Below are 22,703 nucleotides of genomic sequence, written 5' to 3'. Positions count from 1 at the left end.
AAAATCTTGCGAACTGTAGGTTAGCAAGCTGAGTTGCGCGGAAGCTACTTGATCGATTACTATCAGCACCACCTAGATGGAAAGGCTGAACAACTGCGAGATTTGAAGTAGTAACATCGGCTGTCTTCTATTGTATCAACAATGTGTTGCGTACAAAACACTCGTTCTGTTATGTGATCGTTACGAGATTGTTATTTAAGTGCACAGTAATCATATTGTGTGTTGCTACGCGTTGTTTGTATAAGTTTAGGGCAACATAATATTCTTTTATGCAGTTTCATCTTCATTGCGTGTATTGCATACCAAAAGGTAATCGAAATTAGACAGCAGGAAACAGGTTTCAAGTGTTCATGTTTCCTAAACACCATTTAATGAGACGGAAATGGTTTAATTCTATTACAAAGCCGGATTTCGCAGTTGCTAATTATTCAGTGGTAAGTTTTGGTTTGCATGCAATTTACTAATGCATGGTTTAGATGATGGTATGTTATTCTTTGCCGGATCACTATGCTTGAATGTACTTTATTACTTCTCAAGTTTCAGATGTGTTACAATCATTTCAGAGCTAACGACATTATCTACGAAGTATCTGCCACAGAGGGAAAAACCACAACTGATCCGCTTTAGAAACCACGAGTTGATTCAAATGTTGTGCCCGGCATTTTTCCGACCAGTCCAGCTTACCTATCCTAAGGTGCAGGAAAGACGAGCCCGTTGGAGGCGGTAGTATTGCAGGAAATCAGGAATAGTGTAGCCATCCATAATGAGTGTTTACTAGAATTTCGTGTAACAGGCTTCAGAAACTGAAATATAAAATTAATTTTAATGTAACCCCCTTACAGAAGAACTGTGTGAAGACATTGAAAGAAGAGTTATTTTTATGTGCATCGACGTATCTGTGCAGTCCCATTACTTAAAAGAAGTTCAATCAAAATTATAGTCACTAAATTTGTTCTTGGAGTTGTGCTGGTAATACAATGTTGTGTGAATACAACTGACTGCGTTGTGCATGCCTCAATGTTTTTGTATAAAAATATTATTTGGAAATAAATGAATATTTTACCAAAGAACTACTGTACACTTAAAAGTGCCCCTAGAGGTTCCTGACAGTTCATGCGCGCGAAAATAACGCATTTTTTGAAGACGTCAGCAGTTTTGGTTGGAAACGTGTTAGTCATGTTGTGTATGCGGTTCACGAAATTAATCGCAGTTACGCGGTCTTAAATGTTTTTTTTGCATATTTACACACAACTACACACTTAACTAACTTAAATCAGTTATCAACTCAAAAATCGCTAATTTTAGGAGCCACACGATTCTTTTGATGTTGGCTGCTCTACATTACGATCGCCGCTTGGCTATGACGTCCCGATACGGTTGCCTTTAGGTGGCGTTGTTACTATCCAACTTATTACATCGGGCCTGCTAATCCGTTTTGCTTACCAATTTCCCTGTACAGTCTCGTGCACATAGTTTTAGTAACTAAATCATTCGCTACTTGACTAAGTTACTGGCATAGGGTGAACCATGCTGTAAGAAAAATGCGACTTCATTCCCCATCCTAAAGCTACGCTAAGACTCTAATATCCTTTACGTCGACGGTACGTTAAACCCCCTCAGTCTGACACACACACACACCACACACACACCACACACACACACACACACACACACACACACACACACACACACACACACACGAGATATCCTCACGGCCTTTCATCTGGTTCCGCCTGCCCGCTTCGCTAAGGACGCGCGTGGCATCGCATCGCCTTGAAAGCCCTCTCCACTCGGGCCCTGATTACCGCGGCAGCGAGCAACAGTCTGTGGGGGCCACTGCCACCTCGTCACATTCACCAGTAGGCTGCGGAGAGGACTCATTCAGCTCACAGGCAGAGACGTGCGGCGTGAAACTGTTGATGTAATTAGTTCTCCGGTAATTGCGGCTCTGGTGGTGTGAAAGACAGCGACGCCAGTTGTAGAGACAGACGCGCAGATCGGCGGCGCCAAAGGCTTAAAGAAGGCGTCGCGACAGGGTTCGTTGCGCCAGCCGGCACGAAGGTTTCTACGTCGCTAAACAAATGGCACGACGCTGAGACGGGTAAAACCGCGGCTGAAAGGACGCGGGTGCTGAACTACGGGTAGCACAAGTACCCATATGATGGGGAATGAAGTTGGCCCCGTCGTTCTTAAGGAACCAGCCTGGGGTTTTCCTTACAGCATGGTTCACACAATGGCAGTAACTTAGTCAAGTGGCGAATGATTTAATTACTAAAAGTATGTGCACATCCACTGAGAAGAAATAAAAACTCCGAGGTTCGCCGATGACATTGTAATTCTGAAAAGGACTTGGAAGAGCAGTTGAACGGAATGTACACTGTCTTGAAAGGAGGATATAAGAAGAACATCAACAAAAGAAAAACGAGGATAATGGAATGTAATCGAATTAAGTCGGGTGATGCTGAGGGAATTAGATTAGGAAATAAGACACTAAAAGTAGTAAAGGAGTTTTGCTGTTTGGGGAAAAAATAATTCATGATGGTCGAGGTAGAGAGGATATAAAATGTAGACTGGCAATGGCAAGGAAAGCGTTTCTGAAGAAGTGAAATTTGCTAACATCGAGTATAGAATTAAGTATCAGGAAGTCGTTTCCGAAAGTATTTGTATGGAGTGTAGCCATGTATGGAAGTGAAACGTGGACGATAAATAAACAAGAAGAGAATAGAAGCTTTCGAAATGTGGTGCTACAGAAGAATGCTGAAGATTAGATGGGTAGATCACATAACTAATGAGGAGGTATTCAATAGAATTGGGGAGAAGAGGAATTTGTGGCACAACTTGACAAGAAGAAGGGATCGGTTGGTAGGACATGTTCTGAGGCATCAAGGGATCACAAATTTAGCATTGGAGGGCAGCGTGGAGGGTAAAAATCGTAGAGGGAGACCAAGAGGTGAATACACGAAGCAGATTCAGAAGGATGTAGGTTGCAGTAAGTACTGGGAGATGAAGAAGCTTGCACAGGATGGAGTAGCATGGAGAGCTGCATCAAACCAGTGTCAGGACTGAAGACCACAACAACAACAGTAAGGCGTTCGTTCCCTGTCCGTGACTACGTATGAGACACGGAGTAGCTGCAGTGTACCAAGGGCACTGGTCGTGGTATGGCTTTAGTGGCGAAATCATATTCCAGAGATTTCGTTTCTCGACGATTTTAAGATTTAGATTACGAAGGGCATCGAAAAAATAGATGGTGTTTCACAAGACTAGCTCCCAAGGTCTATAGAGGAGACTTACGTGACAACATTTCGTCATGTAATACGGAAACGAACCGTTTGGGCGTAAAATAAGTTTGAAGATCTTACTACTTCCTAATCATCATTGGGGTTCCCTTCATGGGAACAAGCTCTGGAGAATTGAACCTTTCCCTGCGGCTTGGCCACCCTCCTCTCGCCCTCTACCCAGGAGGGGACCATTTTAGCTAGGTTGTATATTGGGCAATGTCTTTTTAGCAATCGCCATTTGTTAAGTGGTGATCTCCCACCACTTTGTGTCCACTGTCATCAACCTTCGACAGCAACCTTTGACTGTTCGCCATCTCCTGAGCCGAATGCCTTTTTTTTTTTTTTAACCACTTACGTTCAATTTATGTTTGCCGTCTGAGTTATCGGCCAGTTTAGCAAACGACGCGAGGGGTGTCGAATGAGTTTTACTTTTAATCCGTCGTAGCAACAAGGCGAAACAAATTTACACCGAAGCGCCAGCGAAACTGGTATACGCATGCGTATTCAAATACAGAGATATGTAAACAGGCAGAATACGGCGCTGCGGTCGGCAACGGCTGTATAAGACAAGGGTATGCCGCAGTTGTTATATCGGTTACTGCTGCTACAATGGCGGGCTGACAATATTTAAATGAGTTTGAACGTGGGGTTACAGTCAACGCACGAGCGATGGAACACAGCAGCGATGACGTGGGAATTTTCCCGTACGACGATTTCACGAGTGTACAGTGAATACCAGGAATCCGATAAATCATCAAATCTCAGACATCGCTGGGACCAGAAAAAGATCCTGCAAGGACCGGACCAACGTAAATTGGAGAGAATCGTTAAACGGGACAGGAGTGCAACCATTCCGCAAATTGCTGCAGATTTCAATGCTGGGTCATCAACAAGTGTCGGCGTGCGAACCATTCAACGAAATATCATCGACTTGGGCTTTCGGAGCCGAAAGGCCACTCATGTACCCTTGATGACTGCACGACACAAAGCTGTACGCCTCGCCTGGGCCCGTCAACACCGACATTGGACTGTTGATGACTGTAAACTTGTTGCCTGGTCGGACGAGTCTCGTTTCAAATTGTATCGAGCGGATTGGCGTGTACAGGTATGGAGACAACCTCATGAATCCATGGACTGTTCAAGCTTATGTGGCTCTGTAACGGTGCGGGGCGACTGCGGCTGGAATGATATGGGACTCGTCATACGTCTAGATACAACTCTGACAGGTGACACATACGTAAGCATCCCGTCTGTTCACCTGCATCCATTCATTGTGCATTCCGACGGATTTGGGAAATTCCAGCAGGACAATGCGACACCCCATACGTCCAGAATTCCTACAGAGTGTCTCCAGGAACACTCTTCTGAGTTTTAACACTTCCGATGGTCACGAAACTCCGCAGACATGAACATTACTGAGCACATTTGGGATGCCTTGCAACGTGTTCAGAAGAGATCTCCATCCCTTCGTAGTCTTACGGATTTATGAACAGCCGTGCAGGATTCATGGTGTCCAGACGTTAGTCGAATCCTTGGCACCAATTAGGCAGGTGTACCAGTTTCTTTTGCTCTTCAGTATAATTTTTAGTTCAGGACCTCCGTTGTCTCCATGGCGTACTTTATGGCCCTTTCTCCAACAGAAAGTCCCAGTTTTTTTAACTGTCTTTCTGTTGATCGCGCTTAACGTGTAGTTGTTTTAACTCCGTTTTCGTCTTCGTGTTTTACGGTTCTAACATGTGCTCGTATGACCTTCGTTGTTTCTGCGTTCTAAAACAAAACAAAACAGAACAGAATGAGAAATGAGCGCCGTTATCGGTCCCTCTTTTAATTATTGCAGCGCATACAATTTTCGCCCGACTGCAACAACGGCTGGGAGTATCTTAGGACAGGGCATGAAGTCGGACCCGTCTTTCTTAAGGAGCGAGCCCGGCATTTCCCTCAAAGCTGGTTCACACTATGCCAGTAATTTTGTCAAGTGGCGAGTGATTTGGTAACTAACTGGGAGGGTTGGCTGGCTATGGTGTTCCACGGACTTGCCGCACTCTCGTCTCTGAAGAGGACTCACGTCCTTCGTCACGTACAAGAGGACGCGACAACGAGCACTCTAAACATTGCCCCTGCACAGTGCCCTGGTCAGATGTCACTGTCTCCGCTGTGTGCGCACCACAAAGTTGTCCGGTGTTCACACTTATTCTACAAACAAACTGTACATTTCCGAAAATGGTTTCCATATCAGAACTTTACCTACCAAATCCCCTCTACAATCCCTAGAAGCCTGTAACAGGTACAGTGAAATACTCTCTCCTTCTTTATTTCTTTAGGCTAACTAAAACCTTAGCTAATTATTTTTTGTGCATTGAGTTGATACCTGATTACTGGTATTTTCCTAACACGTCACAGTGTGACTTCTTTGTAAACTAGAGAAAAAGCAAAACACTTGTCATTAGAGAGAAATATTACAACGTTTTTCCCTTAATATAAACGTCATAACGAATCTTTATTATACAGGGTGTTTCCGTACAAGCGTGCAAAAATTGTCCACTGATGCATTTGGGGTAGGGAACTTGGGTTCAGAGAAGCCAGCTACACTACTGGACATTAAAATTGCCACACCACGAAGATGACGTGCTACAGACGCGAAAATTAACCGACAGGAAGAAGATGCAGTGATATGCAAATCATTAGCTTTTCAGAGCATTCACACAAGGCTGGCGCCGGTGGCGACACCTACAATGTGCTGACATGAGGAAAGTTTCCAACCGATTGCTCATACAGAAACAGCAGTTGAACGGCGTTGCTGGTGAAACGTTGTTGTGGTGCATCGTGTAAGGAGGAGAAATGCGTACCATCACGTTTCCGACTTTGATAAAAGTCGGATTGAAGCCTATCGCGATTGCGGTTTATCGTATGGCGACATTGCTGCTCGCGTTGGTCGAGATGCAGTGATTGTTAGCAGAATATGGAATCGGTGGGTTCAGAAGGGTAATACAGAACGCCGTGTTGGATCCGAACGGCCTCGTATCACTAGCAGTCGAGATGACAGGCATCTTATCCGCATGGCTGTAACGGATCGCGCAACCACGTCTCGATCCCTGAGTCAACAGATGGGGACGTTTGCAAGACAACAACCATCTGCATGAACACTTCGACGACGTTTGCAGCAGCATGGACTATCTGCTCGGAGACCATGGCTGCGTTTACCCTTGACGCTGCATCACAGACGGGAGCGCCTGCGATGGTGTACTCAACGACGAACCTGCGTGCACGAATGGCAAAACGTCATTTTTTCGGATAAATCCAGGTTCTGTTTACAGCATCATGATGGTCGCATCCGTGTTTGGCGACATCGGGATGAACACACTTGGGAAGCTTGTATTCGTCGTAGCCATACTGGCGTATCACCCGGCGTGATGGAATGGGGTGCCATTGGTTACACGTCTCGGTCACCTGTTCGCATTGATGTCACTCTGAACAGTGGATGTTACATTTCAGATGTGTTACGACCCGTGCCTTTACTCTTCATTCAATCCCTGGAAAAACCTATATTTCAGCAGGATAATGCATGACCGCATGTTGCAGGTCCTGCACGGGCCTTTCTGGATACAGAAAATGTTACACTGCTGCCCTGGCCAACACATTCTCCAGATCTCTCACCAATTGAAAACGTCTGGTCAATGGTGGCCGAGCAATTGGCTCGTCACAATAGGCCAGTCACTACTCTTGATGAACTGTGGTATCGTGTTGAAGCTGCATGGGCAGCTGTACCTGTACACGCCATCCAAGCTCTGTTTGACTCAATGCCCAGGCGTATCAAGGCCGTTATTACGGCCTGAAGTGGGTGTTCTGGGTACTGATTTCTCAGGATCTATGCACCCAAATTGCGTGAAAATGTAATCACATGTCAGTTCTAGAATAATATATTTGCCCAATGAATATCCGTTTATCATCTGCATTTCTTCTTGGTGTAGCAATTTTAATGGCCAGTAGTGTATTATAACGTTCCTTCCTAAACATAAATGTGATAACGTATATTTATTATAGAGTGTGTTTCCGTAAGAGCGTGCAAAAATGTAACAGGACACAGAGAATGCTCCACTGATCACTTCGAGGTAGGGAACTAGGGGTCGGAGAAGCCAGCTCAAGGAGATTTGGAAGTAAACTTGTCTACCACTCTGTCTACCATTAATGATTTCCATCTTCTTTAACACTAACAAGCGTACAACTTTATAGGTACTGTCCTGTTTATTTACATGTACATTCGTTATTTCCTGTGAGGATACACGGAGGACGAGCTTGATAACTATGAAGTCATCATGCAGGTTTTGTTTACTGTTGTATCGTATTTACGTTGTCCCATGACAGAACGTGCTATGAATCAACAACATGACGGTGCTTCGCCGAACTTCAGTGTGGATGTCCGCTACCATCTCAGTGCTGAATTTCCTGACCACTGGATTGGAAAGGGAGGATCTATCCCAAGGCCTGCGAGGTCACCTGACCTGAATCCCCTTCAAATGGTTCAAATGGCTCTGAGCACTACGGGACTTAACTTCTGAGGTCATCAGTCCCCTAGAACTTAGAACTACTTAAACATAACTAACCTAAGGACATCACACACATCCATGCCCGAGGTAGGATTCGAACCTGCGACCGTAGCGGTCGCGCAATTCCAGACTGTAGCGCCTAAAACCGCTCGGCCACTCTGGCCAGCGAATCCCCTTCATTACTTGCTATGTCACTGGTGTATGAGACCCCAGTGGGTACAGAGATGGAAGCAGTAGCTGCCTGTGAGGTGATTCGAAACACACCAGGGATATTTGTCAGGGTGCGTCAGAATCTTGTTCGCCCATGTCATGCTTGCACTGAGTTTGATGGCTGTCAGTTTCTGCACATTTTGTAACATGTAGTACGAATGGTACGTTCGTTGTTTTAATGATAGAATTCTCAGTTAACTGTATCTAATGCAAATAAAAAAGTACATAGTAATGTGATTTTATTCCTATTATCGTCTTAAGCTTGCTTCTCCGGAGCCATATTCCCTACCTCAAATTGTTCAGTGGAGCATTATGTCCTGCTAAATTTTTACACGCACCCGTAGATCATCAGAAACTCTAAACTGGTAGTAAATATAGAACCACTTTGCCAGGAACTCTGAGCAACTTGGAATCTGTCATTTCTCCTATTCTTACAAGTTGTTGGGCCCCACATGCACCCAAATATTTCCTTCCTTTCTCTTCGCTAATGCATCTAATATAGTTCTTCTCCGAAGGAATGCCTCTTGTAAATCTCGATGACGCGACTCTCTCACCATTTTGTTACTTCAACGGCCCTGATACCGTCTTTCCATCACTCCCATCTCTTGAGGAAAGGACTCACCTTGGTCCTTACTGACATCAAGACAACAGTTCTCGGAAGAAGTCAGAATGATTGATCAAAGGTGAATCTCGAGATTCGTAAGAGACTAATTCTTGAAATATTCTGCTACAATAATGTAGATCCTTTCTGTTGCCGAAGAACTCAGTAACAACTGCCTTCATTGATAGTCATTTTAGATTCAAAGTTTGAATCGAACATCATTTTGCGAATGTCTGGTCGGTCAAATAAGCCTTCTTTCAAGTTGTCCTGATAGACGTATAAACTTCTCGCAGAGATTCTTCAAATATTCTCCCCCTTTCGGGAAGGGTTTCGCTAAGTGTTTCAGTTAAGCCCAACCAAATATGTAATGGTGGACTGTGATTTTTTTTTCCTCACGAACTGTGAGTCTTGTACAAAAGGGGGTGAGCCAAAAGGATACCAATCAGACAACCACTGCCATTAAAGTTAAATTCTTCATTATTATTAATTGAAATACTATTAGAAATATTGAAATATGTAAAACTGCATTTTTTGAGTACAAGAATAACCTATTCCGCAAAATAAATTTTCACTCTGCAGTGGAGTGTGCGTTAATTTGAAACTTCCTGGAAGATTAAAACGGTGTGTCGGACCGGAACTGGAAACTGTAACCTTTGCCTGTTGCGGGCTAGAGCACAACCGACTGACCTACCCAAGCACGAATCTCGACATGCACTGCAGTGAAAAATATGGCCTCATGTTGGACATTCACGTGATTCTTAAATAAAGCGCATACTAGCGCTCTCTCTCTCTCTCTCTCTCTCTCTCTCTCTCTCTCTCTCTCTCTCTCACACACACACACACACACACACACACACACACACACACACACACACACACACACACACACACACACACACACTATTCTACATTATACTAGATTTCACAACACTTTATCTTCTAGATGAATGAATTATAGAAATGTGGGGTACAAAAAAGTTTATACTGCAGCCCCGGTTCACGGTACTGTCAGTAGGGGTCTCTGGCGGAGCTGCTTGCTATCTGGCTCATTCTCTCACTCGGTGCTTCATTGCCCAACGTGCTTCGAGTAATATGGCGACAAACAGCAATAATTGGCATTTAGCGTTCTCCGTTTCAACAGGTGCTTCATAAGACATTTACAGTGTTACCAGTGGATAATCTCAAAGTGTAAGTTTTTTATTCTAACAGCTCGTCCAGTACATACTCAGAGTCATAGTAATATTTCAAAAGAAGTGTGAAATAAAAGCATCCAGGTTCGCAGTCCTTTATATATTCAGTGCTACAAGTGAAAGCAATAAAGTGAATTCTTGGTGGGCGTATAGTGTCGTGTTTCGAAGCAATAAGCGTTTTTCCAGAACTAATATGATCACATAAATCAAAGGATCAGTAAATCCGATTGTGACTGGGTATTTTGAATGAGCGCTAAATGACTGAAAAGTGGAAAGCTGCTTCAATTAACGGCTCAGTGTGTTAAGAAGTAACCTATATCTTCACAACAATTTGTAGTCACGATACTACTGTTTGGCAATGCTTTATCAACTGACAATATTATTATACTTCAGTCATTCAGCACCAGGCGTAATTTATTTATTTATTTATTTTTTTTTTTTTTTTTTTTTTTTTTTTGCCGCTGCCAAGGCAAATGCAGTACTTAAGCTACTTGTTTGCGAGTCTCCACCGCGTTGAAGCATACACTAGGGGCTGACCACATCTCGCTAACAATTTTATTTATATCCGCGATTCATGTGGTGCATAGGTCACCGGTTTCTGCAGGCTCATTAAGCACGTTATACAGATTCTTGTATACTGTTTCTGATCATTGCACAAACACATCGCTAACTCTTTTCATCAATTTGATGGCACGCTATTACACCTAACTGTCAGCGACCGGCGTTCAAGTCACATGACAGTGATACACAGTTATGTCGTGTATGCTGTTTGTTATTGTTTAACTTAAGATCTGTACTGTGAATATATACGCACAAATTGCTACGTCACATGACTATAACCAGCCGAAATTGATAATGGCTAATGTGTGTGTTCGGCACAGAGATCGTGTTGTCCCTGCAATCAAGTAATACGGCTGCAGGTAGTTGTTCCACGTTCAGCAAAACAAGTAATTCCTGACCCCAAGCCTCGCGGAACCTGCAAGGGTGGTGAAGAAATGGTTGGAGGATGGAGGGAGGAAGACGGCACTTACATGCCTCCCTTGGAATATGAAATACTGAGCTTTTATTTACCACAAAACTCTCATAACCCTCGAGAAGTGAGTGGATAACCAGCATTTCTCTGGGATTTATTAAGTTTTCGCGTGTCATCTACATAACTTATTTCTTGTTACACGACATGTGTCTTAATAGATCATTTCATTTGTATGAAAATGGAGCTTTCAGTTTTTCCGTCCGCCCACATCCAATGCCCCTACTCCCCCCCCACCCTCGCCGGAGAAAATTCTGAGTACGCACATGCAAGTGGGCAGTTAATGCTTTCCAGTAGAGAGTAATAAATAGGCGTCTCGCCTTACTTAAATCTCAGGTACTTCTGCAATCTGAGAATACGTAACATTGTTATTCATACTTTATTGAGTAGATGGGAATAGCTGTATGCAATCCATGGTATCCTATTAAAAATACAAAACACTGTTATCAGACAAGTCTATTTTCTGTATGCGTTTTGGGGGTTTATGCCTCCACCAGAAGTCTCCACAAAACTGTGAGCCTTGTACCAAAATCTTTTTTCCTGCTACTACGTGACTGCCACAGTTTACCCAAAATCGTGTATACATTATGTCAAATGTCTTACGAATTTAAACGAGTTTTGCTATTTGAGGAGCAAAATAACTGATGATGGTCCAAGTAGAGAGGATATAAAATGTAGACTGGCAATAGCAACCAAAGCGGTTCTGAAGAAGAGAACTTCATTAACATCGAGTATAGATTTAAGTGTCAGGAAATCGTCTCTGAAAGTATTTGCATGGAGTGTAGCCATGTGTGGAAGAGAAACGTGGACGATAAATAGTTTGGACAAGAAGAGAATAGAAGCTTTCGAAATGTGGTGCTACAGAAGAATGCTGAAGATTAGATGGGTAGATCACATAAGTAATGCGGAGATATTGAATAGCACTGGAGAGAAGAGAAATTTGTAGCATAACTGGACTGGAAGATTGGATCGGTAGGTAAGACATGTTCTGAAGCATCAAGGGATCACCAGTTTAGTATTGGAGGACAGTGCGGAGGGTAAAAATTGTAGGGAGACCAAAGAGATGAATACACTAAAAAGATTCAGAAGGATGTAGGTTTCAGTAGGTGCTGTGAGATGAAGCTTGCACAGGATATAGTAGCATGGAGAGCTGCATCAAACCAGCCTCTGGACTGAAGACAACAACAACATGAATTGGCATTCATTCATCCTCTGAAACGCGTAGTGAAATTGAGACTGGTTACAACAGGAACTTGTAGTTTCAAGTTCTTAAGAGTTACGATAAATGCTAATCTAAAATGTTTGCATTTAACGTAATGACATGCTACCTCGGACATAGGGCTGCGGTGTGCAAGTAAGTCCTCAGACATAGCAGTATTAGTATTGAGTAGCCGGGAATAGCTGTTTATAATCCACGATGTATATGTGCGACGTACAGCAGCGGTGTGCACCTCAGTCCAGGCACACCGCGTATGCATCCATAGCGCCATGAGCTAACAAAGGTGATATTAGCATCGGAGCTAGAGAGAGCACACTCGGACCGAGGCTCTCTATGCGCGCGTTTGTTGCTGGAGCTCTCCCAGCCAGAGCCGACGCCGGCAGCGAATGCTGACTCGTTTGAAACTGGAGGAGGCTTACCTCGGCTCGCCCAGTGAACAGCAGCTGCCGGCTCGGCGCACACGACCACGACCACAGCCACCGCCCCCGGCACGGCGCGCGAGCAACTGCTCTGGCCTGCTCGTCTGCTGCTGCTGCCGCCACCGCCGGCTACAGCGACTGTCACTGTGGTGGCAGCTCCGAGTCCGCCGCCGCCCGGCCGCGGCCAACTCGGCCCCGGGCCTCGCAGACAACTGCCGGCTGCCGCCTATTGATTTCCGCGGCAGCCGGCGCTGCGCATGCGCGGCCGCGCCACGCCTGCCAACCTACACTACTACGAGGGCGGGCGCGCGAGCCCGCCGCCGACGCCTCGTTCACAGATTGTGTTTTGTTGAGGCCGGCAGGTCGATAGACGTAACAAAGGAAGGTCGGCCGCGGGCTGCTGGGGCGCTCCCACGCACGACCGCGGAGCGGCGCGGCACGGGAGGCAGCAGCGGCGACTGTTAGCGTTTTTCCCTTCCCGACCCTCTGCTCTCGTTTTACTACGGCCCAGCTGCCGGCCGCCCCCCCCCCCCCCCCTCCAACTCCTCAATCGTCAGCCGTAACAGTTGAAGGACGGAGCCATAGGCGCGCCCGGGGGCGGTCTGGCGGTCTCTGAATGCGTGTTCCAAGGTCTCGATCTTGTGCCTCAACACCACCGCCCGTAACTAGCACCCTCTCCACCCTCGGAAGCACTAAAGCCACTGTCTTAAGCCGTCGGCACACGGACCGTGCATTCGAACGTTGAGCGTTGAGCGTGCCGACTTTCTGACGTAATTGCGTGGAATAGCCATAGACTTAGTAAATAAAAACTAGACCGCGCATAGGCGCTAGTGTCGCGTCCCCACACTAAACGTGATAGAAGCCGCCATTTGCAGGGAAACAGTGCGTAAACATGGTTCGTTCGTGTGGTGCTTTTAATTGTAACAGTAAGAGATTAAGATACGTGAACACAAAATAAGCAGTCTTGCATATGCGGATGACTTAGTTGTGATGGCAGATTCGGTTGAAAGTTTGCAAAGTAATATTTCAGAGCTAGATCAGAAATGTAAGGACTATGGTATTAAGATTAGCATCTCCAAAACGAAAGTAATGTCAGTGGGAAAGAGATATAAACGGATTGAGTGCCAAATAGGAGTAACGAAGTTAGAACAGGTGGACGGTTTCAAGTACTTAGGATGCATATTCTCACAGGATGGCAACATAGTGAAAGAACTGGAAGCGAGTTGTAGCAAAGCTAATGTAGTAAGCGCTCAGCTACGATCTACTCTCTTCCGCAAGAAGGAAGTCAGTATCAAGACTAAGTTATCTGTGCACCATTCAATCTTTCGACCAACTTTCTTGTATGGGAGCGAAAGCTGGGTGGATTCAGGTTACCTTATCAACAAGGTTGAGGTTACGGATATGAAAGTGGCTAGGATGATTGCAGGTACTAGTAGATGGGAACAATGGCAGGAGGTTGTCCACAATGAGGAAACCAAAGAAAAACTGGGAATGAACTCTACAGATGTAGCAGTCGGGGCGAACAGGCTTAGATGGTGGGGTCATGTTACACGCATGGGAAAGCAAGGTTACCCAAGAGACTCATGGCTTCAGCAGTAGAGGGTAGGAGGAGTCGGGGCAGACCAAGGAGAAGGTACCTGGATTCGGTTAAGAATGATTTTGAAGTAATAGGTTTAACATCAGAAGAGGCACCAATGTTAGCACTGAATAGGGGATCGTGGAGGAATTTTATAAGGGGGCTATGCTCCAGACTGAACGCTGAAAGGCGTAATCAGTCTTAAATGACGATGATGATGATGATGATGAGTAAGAATGGAAGCAAAGACGAAGACGGAAACAATGTTACATTTCACAGTCAGTCATTTCTGGTTCTTTGTTACTTTCTATTACTTGTATATAGTATTTTCATAGAGAAATAATACATTATGAGCGTTTGTTCTTGTTTAGGTTTCCCCTTACAAGTGATTTTCTAAATCGGAAATGGGTAGTTGCTACTCGGAGAGAGAACTTCCAACCGACAGGAAATCATTTGCTGTGCTCTCTTCATTTTGAAGAGAATTGTTACATGGAAAATTATGTAAATATACGTCAACTGAAGGACGATGCTATACTGACAGTTTTTGGATTTCCGACTCATTTAAAAATGGTATTGTGTCCTGGAAATCGTGCAATATAGGCCTGGGTTAAATAGTGTGGAAATACTGTCAGTGTGTATAATTTTGTACGTTCCTTTTCCAGGTTACCAAGGCAAGGAGACCTCCAAAGCCAAAGCCAAGAAATGTTGAGACAGCAGAAAACGTGTGTGTGGATGTGCACGTTTCTGGTACACTGGAGACCACAATTGTTCATTTGCATCAAGTCCATGCAAGCTGAAAGAAAAGTTCGAAAAAACTGAAGAAAGGAAGGAAGCAAAAATTGAGCAATATAAGACTAAGTTAAATACAGTGAACAGAAAGTGCAAAAGAGAGACGCAGAAGATTTGCAAATTAGCAAATATTTTAGAAGAACTAAAAGCTAAAAACTTAGTAAGCCATAAAGTAACCTCGTTTATTAACGCTGCTCCAAGTGACATATTACTGGAGATGGCTATTACAATGTTGTATGATGTAAATGTCAGTGTGTTAGCTGTTACTTGTAGTGGACTTTCCACTAATATTGCAATGGCAAGGGAATTAGGGGCAAATATAATCGTACTGTCTGCTGCTTTAAAAGTTTCATGTAATTATCTAATGCAAATAACTCGATGTAAACTCGCTCCACCTTGCCAGGAAAGAGCCTTACATTCTTAAATTTCGCGTCTCTATGCAGACGTATTTCGGAAATTAGGGAACTTCGTTCATTTAAGTACACTTTCAAAATAGGCTCGAATACTCAGTATTTTTTTAAACAAACATGTGTTTAATTTGTGCTCCAATTTGCTCTTGCTGCGTCTCATATACTTCGAATCACAATCCCAGTACTAGGATTCATCCCCGCAAACGGCGGGGACCAGCTGCTTCAATTAGGGGACAGTTGCCTCGCTTCTCGGCTACGGCGTGGTAGGGGCTTGGGAATAGCACGTTCGGGAGTCTTTCCGTACGTGCAGAGCAATATCTGGCATGTCAGATATTCTGAGCGTGCGTCTGAGCGTTGACCAATGAGATGGCACAACGCCACCTACGTCACACGCACGCCGTCTCCCTTCAGTACAGAGTTGTGAGGCGCCATATTGGCATTCATTTCAAGCCTATATGTATATATGCCGTTTCTGAGCACCATCAAATTGAGAATCACTGGAAAACCCGTTGTTAACTGTGTAATTCGTTCCAATAAAATAATGAGATGCATCACATTAGTGGCAAAAGAATTATTGTAACTTGCGTATAATGAGAGTAGGCTGTTTGAAGGCAGCGACACACTGAAGATCCACCCAAAACGCATTGTTATTGGTACAATTTGTGACAGTTTAATTTCAATTAATAACATAATTATCTACGATTAACCTTTTTTAGGAAGGGTTAACATAATATGTCTACATGTATACCGCGCATGGTTGGATTAGCGTATTGGGTAGCGTCACTGTTGACCAATCACTACCTCATTGGGCGGTGATTCGGGTCCAAACACTACCGAATTTTTTTTCCTAACATTCGCGTTTTTATTAGGTTCTGATACTTTATTATTAGTTTAATATAAGTACATGCTATAATATTTGAAGTAACGTAAATATTACTTCACCTTTTTTGAGGGGTGACTTTGTTCGTTTGGCTTAATTTACAGGACAGCTTGCGCTACTTGTATAAAGATATTTTGCTCCTTTTTCTTTTACGCTTCGTAATTCACATGTTGCAAAGATTCTGCTACTGGGTAGGAACAGTGATCAAGTAAGGCTGACCTTGGGCTTTTACTAAAATGTGGGAATGATGAAATAATGTTTATCTTATGCGGAGAAGTTTTCCAAATATGTACCGCACTGTTTGTAATGGAGCTTTTATAAGCCTGTGTCCTTATTGATTGGACATGGTACTTTCCTTTTCGTGGAAGATGGAGGAAATGTGCGTTTTAATAGAGCTAACGCTGCAATTTTACGCCCTCACGTTGAGTAAACAGTGTGATTTACGAACTAAAAACATCCCTCAACTGCCGTTGGAGTGCGTTGCGATCACGTACACCACGTTGGGACCCACGTACCGTGTGCACAAGTCGCATCATTCCTGAGCGTTCAGCAGGAAGCTGAACTCGGCACGCTAAACGTTAACGTTCGACAGCACGGTCCGTGTGCCGGAGGCTTTAGCCGGTTCCACCGATAGCTGCCTTAGCATTTCACGTCTCTCCCGTTAACAAAAGGAGTGATAAGTTTCCTTGAATTTACGTCTATGGTCACAAACGTTTTGTTAACAGATTACCAGTTTCGGTCTTTAATGACCATCATCAGATCTGCAGCAAAAATGGGAAAACCATAAATACACTCGCAAACTGTCTACAGTTTAAGAACAATACTTAGATCATAATGAAGAGTAGTACTGACAAAATTTACATTTGTGCGCTTTAAATATGAACAGGCATACCTGTTTCTTAAAAACAAAGTCCCAATGTACGCATCAATAGTGGCATCGTCAAATGTTAAATGCGGAATCAACACCAGCATCGTCAAATACATACAGATAACATCACATGCACGAGTCATGTTGTCAATAGCACTACTGTTTAAAACAAGCTCGTGTACAGTAGCTACAAGATGTTTGTGTAGTAAGTTCACCAGATGTCGCTAGGTTCGGCATACATTAGTTTTCGATAATTAGTTGAAACAGCGAAAATAAAGGGGGATATAATCGTTGAAGTCTGTAATAGGGGTGATAGACCGGATGCACAGAATTACAGACGAATATTGCTTGCTATCTGCCTACTGGAGAAGCTCAGTTCTAAACTAAAAAATTAGTGATTGGCGACTCCATGGAGTGCAGTGTGTACAAAGACCATATATGTTAAATTAAAAGGGAGGTCAGAGTTGCCCGTAATATTGGTGTTTTATTGATAGCAGAATCGATTTTCATCACATAGTGATCATCTTCAGTGCTGTACAAATTAAATTCAGACACTGGTATCACGTTATTAATTACCAAACCTGAGACCGGTTCTCAGTTTTGGTCATTGATAACGTGATACCAGTGTCTGAGTTTAATTTTTACAGCACTGAATATGATCACTATGTGATCGAAAATCGATTCTGCTATCAATAAAACACCAATATTACACCCAACACTGACCTTCCTTTTAATCAAAAAATATATGATGTTCCTGGAAAAAAAATAAGCTTCTTCCAAAGAATCAGCATAGACAAGAAAAACGACTGCCGTGAAACACACCTTGCTTGCAACTTGCAAAAAAACACATGTTGGGTGAACAGGTAGATTCAGTCTTCCTACGATAAACAGTTTAGACAAGAAGAAATGTGGTGCTACAGAAGAATGCTGAAGAATAGATGGGTAGATCACGTGACTAATGAACAGGTTCTGAATAGAATTGCGGAGGAGGGAAATTTGCGCCCTAACCTGATTAGAAGAAGAGATCGGTTGGTAGGGCACATCCTGAAGCATCAAGGGATCATTAATTCCGTACTGGAGACAAGCTTAGTGGGTAAAAATCGTAGAGGGAGGTCAAGAGATGAGTACATTAATAGCTTCAGAAGGATGTAAGTTGCAGCAGCTACTCGAAGGTGAAGAGGTTTGCACAGGATTGAATGGCAGGCAGAGCTGCATCAAACCAGTCTTTGGACTGGAGACCACAACAACAACATATTTCCAAAAACCGTTCAAACACACGTACGATTACTAACCAAGATACAATCATACAGAGTTGTTGCTATCGTTGTTGTTCTCAGTCAGAGGACTGGCTTGGCACAGCTCTGCACGCCTCTCTATCCTGTGCCAATCTCTTCATCCCTAAATAACTACTACAGCAAACGACGATTTGAATCTGGCTTACTGTATTCATCTCTTGGTCTCCCTCTACAATTTTTTACCGCCCACATTTCCATGCAGCACCAAATTCACGATTCATGTGTGCCTCAGGATATATCAAACAAACAGATCCCTTATTTTATTCAACTTGTGTCATAATTTTTTTTTTTTTTTTTCGAATGCGATTTGTTACATCATCAATAGTTTTCGCTCCACCCATCTAAACTTATGCATTCTTTTGCAGCAGCACAATTCAAAACCCTCTATCCACTTCTTGTCTGAACTGCACGTTTCACTATCGTATAACGCTGCACTCTAGATAAATACCTCCAGAAAAAACTACCTACCACTTAAATTTATATCAGAGTGGGGACCCATCCCAACCTGACAAGGATAGCACGAAGTATCTATGGGCGGACGACCTGTCTGGTAATAAATCATACAGACTAACGTCCCTCGTGAATTACTCTGTCTGTTAGAGAAAACCGTATCAAAATCCTTACAGTAGTTCCTGAATTTAATCCCCACATACAGATATAAAAACGTGGCGAGGGACTTCAGTTTAATAATACATATGGTCGTTAACAATTCCTATTATCCAGAAATCATTTTCGTACTAAGTGTAGTCTGCATCATCTCTACTTCGACCATTATCAGTTATTTTCCTCCTTACACATCTACTACTTTTAATGTCTCATGTCCTAATATAATTCCTTTCGCATCGCCTTATTTAATTCGCCTGTCTTCCATAACCATCACTTTTAGTGATGATCATCTTACTATCTCTTTTCAAGACACTGTCTACGCCATCCAACTGAAAGGTGTCCGTATGTAACTTCCTGCGTAATTTTGTCGTTCTTGGACTTCTTAGGACGCGCATGTAATATTTGTTTCGTTTACTTATAGACGCACAGCCTCGGCAGAGATGTTGCGCTGCCTGGAGACTTGGTTAGGTCATCTTTGCTCTGCGAAGATGATCGGGTGCTAAAGTGTTGATCGCGAGGAGAGAGATACAGAGTTGTAGCGAGGAGTCATGGCAGTGAGCTTGTAGAGGAAGGACGCACAACATGCTACTCCTCGGAATTATTTTATTGATCTGATGGAAAGTATTATTCTTACAAAAGGAATATTATCTCTACGGACTGAATGAGAAGGATTTTCAAGATAGATACTATTTTGAGCAGATTGAGATTTATGGTAACAAGTAAACATATTTTACTCCATTGCGGCAGCATTTAGTTATGCGTTCTTAGTTCAACAAAGACATCCATATCAGAATTTATTGCTTTTTTAATAAAAGTCTGTCACAGTCAGTGTGCATGGATTTGAAAAGAAGAAAAGAATTTAATCATTAATATGAGTACTTTTGTCTTAGAATAAATTTTCGTGCAGAGTTACATTCATGTATTGCACCAGTGTTGATCTTACGTAATTGTAATTTGTGGTCAGTTGTTACTTAATTTGTAATTTGTAGTGAAATGTTGTAAATAGAATAGCGTCACGAATTTTTTTTGACTATCCAGCTATCTCCTTTTTATGAGAGAGAAATTTTACTGTTGGTTGGTTGGTTTGGGGAAGGAGACCAGACAGCGTGGTCATCGGTCTCATCCGATTAGGGAAGGATGGGGAAGGAAGTCGGCCGCGCCCTTTCAGAGGAACCATCCCGGCATTTGCCTAGAGTGATTTAGGGAAATCACGGAAAACCTAAATCAGGATGGCCGGACGCGGAATTGAACCGTCGTCCTTCCGAATGCAAGTCCAGTGTCTAACCACTGCGCTACCTCGCTCGGCGAGAAATTTTACGAGAACCAAGTTTGTGTTCCATGTATTTAAGACATCGCGTTGTACTAACATGATTCTCTGTAGCAGCTCACAAACTGAGACGCGCCTATTCTTTTTCTATGTGAGCAGTTGCCCGGTGTTTTCCATTGTGACACGGGTAAGCCAAATGTAGGAGGTATGAGTTTTCAATTCCACAGGGTCAGTTACCCGTGTTGGGTTTAATTATTGCCCTAAAAGTCCAGAACCAATTTTGTTTTGTAACAGAGAGTTTTGTAACAGACTGGGCATATCACATTTACATACTCGCAGTCTGATTTGCTTCTGATTCTCGCAGACATTTTTACTATTTATTAAGATAAGTTTCACAGCTGCTCTTTCAAGTCATTAGTTGTCTGTGTCTCCTGAAAAACCACAAAGCTTTAATATCTTACTTTCTGCAAATAGTAACATGTAAAGACCAATAAAGGGCATGGGAATCAAGCCCTTCCCTCTGCGATTTTGGGGTTTCATACCTTTGCACCACATCGCTCTCGAATGAAATGAGCGCTTAACGCATTATTAGCTGGGGGACCCCGTCTGGGGCTTTTTGTTTGCGTGTTGCAAATGTTTCTATTTGACGCCACTTCGGCGATTACTGCATCGATGAAAATGAGATCACATGATCAGAACAACACAGATACATAGTCCTCGAGCGAAGGAAGTCTCCGACCCGACCGGAGATCAAACCCGGGTCCCCATGCTTTAAAGAGAGCGTCGCTAACCCCTAGACCACACGATCTACCGAGATAATGCAATAGCTCACACTCAGTCCCAGTGCAGGGGGGGGGGGGGGGGAGACGTGAGAAGAGTCCAGAATCAAGCGTTTCGCCATTACAGATTTAACGTTCTGTACTTACGATAAGCAGTGAAGGCAGTTAGTCACACAGCGGATACTCACCTGAAACAATAAGAGAAAATGCTTAAATGCTATCTTCAGTAGAAATTAAAACTAAACTAGTTAGCCTGTTACTTAGTAGCTAAGTGTTGCATTCAAGGTTGGTGCACCTGCAGTCCTTTATGCATCACCAAGATTTTCAAAGGAGGGCTGTGCAAATGGCGACATTCAGTTCCGTTATTTGACATGAAATGTGAAATGGGGAGCGAAGAGAAAGCATGTCATATTGCAGGGAAAATTGGATGTTGATTTGCTTGAAGGATTCGATGATATAATTCTTGAACAATGTGACAAAGACAGCCAGCCAGTTGCAGGTTTATAAAACAACTCTTGACCATGGTTTCAACATTTGTAAAACTGTCTTCTTCAGAAGTAACATTAAGGTAATGTTACATACTGACGACGACAAATTTCAGAGTAAGAATCGCCATGTCAAGTAACATGATATTTGTAAGCATCAGTAATAATTACTGTATTAGTGTATCAGAATATTAGAAAAAGAACTATATATTAATAGTGTACTGACAGACTGTGGCACAATACAGATTGACACTAAGTGAAAATTTGAACTTAATACACTTCTCTTTCAGTATGCCAAGTTCTTGCTTGTGTAATGTTGTTGATATAGGGTATGGAGTATCCAACTCGACATAAGCCATGCACAATCGGTATGGAGTGCCTTCGCTTTCCAACATGGTATGGAGCACCCTAAACACGCAGCAGTAGTACGAAGCACCCTCCGCCTCTTAACTTCGGTAGAGTGCACTCTTGCCATGCACAACTGGTACGTGGCATGCAACATCGGTACGAAGCACCTTTTTTTTTTACCTTTTTATTTTTAATTTTATCTGCTGACATTTACAAATGACCTGTCATCTAGTTTTCAAGGCAGGTCGTATTTTCACATTATGAAATCGTACATGTGCTGAATGTGAAACTTATTTGATATTTCTTAATTGTAGTAACGATTAATAATATTGCCGCTTTAAATACATCATCATCATGAGTTATCTGCTATATTAGCAGGTCGTTTGCCTCTCCATTTTCTGCGATCCATTGCTTCCATCTTAAGGCTGCTGTATGTTGTACCGTCCATCATGTCATCCAGTATCTAGAATCTCTTCCTTCCTTGCTTCCTTTTCCCTTCTACATAAACTTCTAAAGCTGTTTTTATCAGTCCGTCATTATTTCTTTATATATGCCCAATCCAATTTCTTTTTCTTCTCTTTATTACATCTAGTAACTGTCTTTTCTCTCCCACTCTTCTCAGTATCTCTTCATTTTTTATTCTGTCCATCCAACTTATTCTTTCCATCCTCCACCATGTCCAGACCGCAAAAGCCTCCAGCCTTTTTCTGTCTTTCTTCCTCATAGTCCATGTTTCAGCGCCATATAGAAGAACATTCCATACAAGATATTTTGTGAGTCTCTTCCTGAGTTCTCTGTCCAGACTACTGCAGAAAATTCTCTTTTTCTCATAAAACGCGTCTTTTGCCATGGCTATCCTTGTTTTAATTTCCGTGGTGCACTTTCAGTTGGTGTCTATTCTGCTTC

At 43.1% G+C, this 22,703-nt stretch overlaps 1 protein-coding gene across 3 annotated transcripts in view; it reads right to left on the bottom strand.

The window, feature by feature from the left end:
• The window catches only part of LOC126272054 (SH2 domain-containing protein 3C), a 950,261-nt gene that overhangs the window by 357,992 nt on the left and 569,566 nt on the right, over positions 1 to 22,703 (bottom strand). The window contains exon 1 of one of the 3 annotated variants that reach the window (XM_049974572.1): positions 12,495 to 12,702. The exons of the other annotated variants lie outside the window; for them this stretch is intronic. The gene's annotated coding sequence lies outside the window, so the exon portion shown is untranslated. Of the gene's footprint in view, positions 1 to 12,494; positions 12,703 to 22,703 lie in introns of those variants that run through there. 3 annotated transcript variants of the gene reach the window in all.

Source organism: Schistocerca gregaria, chromosome 5 (genome assembly GCF_023897955.1).
Source record: "Schistocerca gregaria isolate iqSchGreg1 chromosome 5, iqSchGreg1.2, whole genome shotgun sequence".
Lineage (NCBI taxonomy): Eukaryota > Metazoa > Arthropoda > Insecta > Orthoptera > Acrididae > Schistocerca > Schistocerca gregaria.
This window is presented reverse-complemented; position numbering and strand designations above follow the sequence as displayed.